We start from the raw sequence: 1,493 nt of genomic DNA, 5'->3' as shown, positions 1-1,493 counted from the left end.
AACAGGTAAATACTATGTTTAAGTACTTGGGACATAGTCCCCAGCAGCTAAATAAGCCGCTAAAGTGCACAGCCAAGATTGAATGTGAGTGTGCAGCAGGTGCGCTTAGACATGTACAAGGTAAGAAATACACAAAAGTCACAATGGAGTAAATAATATAGCTACGTAAACTTCAAATATACTGCACAGGCTCCTGCAAACCTTAAAAAAAAGAATCTAAAGTAAAACAGCATATTTGCTCGTATCATCAAATCTATAGATTTATCTTCATAAAACTTATGGAGAGAGCTGTATGAAAGTTAGCCATAACGATGAAAACTATTTTTCTGATATTATTGTCTCTATGTGCTCACGGTACCTTTATTCGACTGTCTCTGTCGGGGAAATATTGTTCCGGACGTATTCCATGGCTGTTTTGGGGTCAAGGAACTCCTTTTCAACATTATGATATGTAATCCGAAATCGGGCCGGGTAGAGGAGGCCATAGCGGACGTCCTTGGTGCCCCGCAGCGCCCTCCGCACCTCCGTGAAAGCGGCTCTTGCTTTGGCTACGCTGGCCGTGTAGTCGGGGAAGAAGGCGACGCGGTGTCCGTTGTAAAAGAGCGGAGCTCTGTCTCGGGCTCTCCTCAGGATCTCCGCCGCGTCCCCGTCATTATGTAATTTAGCGATGATGACTCTTGGCGTCTCACGGTCCCTCGGTCTTCTCCCGGTAAGTGTGCGGTGTGAACGGTCCACCTTTATGTCTCGATCCATCTTCAGAACCTCTTTGATAATTTTTGCCACAGCTTGTGTGGAGCTGGAGCCCGGGAGCTCTTCAATGCCCGCAATGCGGATATTGGACCTTCTCATTCTCCCCTCCAGATCTTCACATTTATCTTTGAGCGTTGACATTTCTTTCTGTAAGCTTGTTACAGCAGACTGTAGTGAAGTGACTTCGTCTGACCACGTTGAAAGGCCCCCTTTTAAGTCCAAGATGTCCGCCTTTACAATGTCCACTTCCGCTTGTATGGCCTTTGAGCTGTTAGCAATTTCGGAGCGGACCGCTTGCAGTTCGGATCTTATAGCCTGAAAATCTTCCGCTAGTGCGCCTTTAAGCTCGTCTCTTATCACTTTAGCGATTTCTCCTCTCAGTGACGATAAAATGTCTGCTTTCATTTCTTCGTTACTCATGTTTGGGCCTTCAGTCCCAGTGGTTGTCGGTGGGTCCGCGTCGTTTGTTGCCCGCTGTCTCGTGGTCCTAGCAGGCCTTATAGCATTAGCATCGCTTCCGTATTTATACTTTTGCAGTTTTTCGGCCATTCAGGATGATTTTGTTCTGGTTGTCCAACTGTTGTGATCTTAAGGTTTTCTCTCCAATATTTCGACAAATATTAGCGTGGTTAATGCTGTTTTTTATGTAATTTTTACGGATTTTGCAGGAGCTCTGAAAAGTACGTCTTACGCCATATCTTGCTCACCCATTTGTGGTACTTTTAATATTCTAATGTGACGTT

This window comes from Poecilia latipinna, unplaced genomic scaffold (genome assembly GCF_001443285.1).
Source record: "Poecilia latipinna isolate Pla-1442-1.1 unplaced genomic scaffold, P_latipinna-1.0 Scaffold2853, whole genome shotgun sequence".
NCBI lineage: Eukaryota > Metazoa > Chordata > Actinopteri > Cyprinodontiformes > Poeciliidae > Poecilia > Poecilia latipinna.
The sequence above is the reverse complement of the archived record's forward strand: the minus strand, read 5'-3'. Positions refer to the sequence as shown.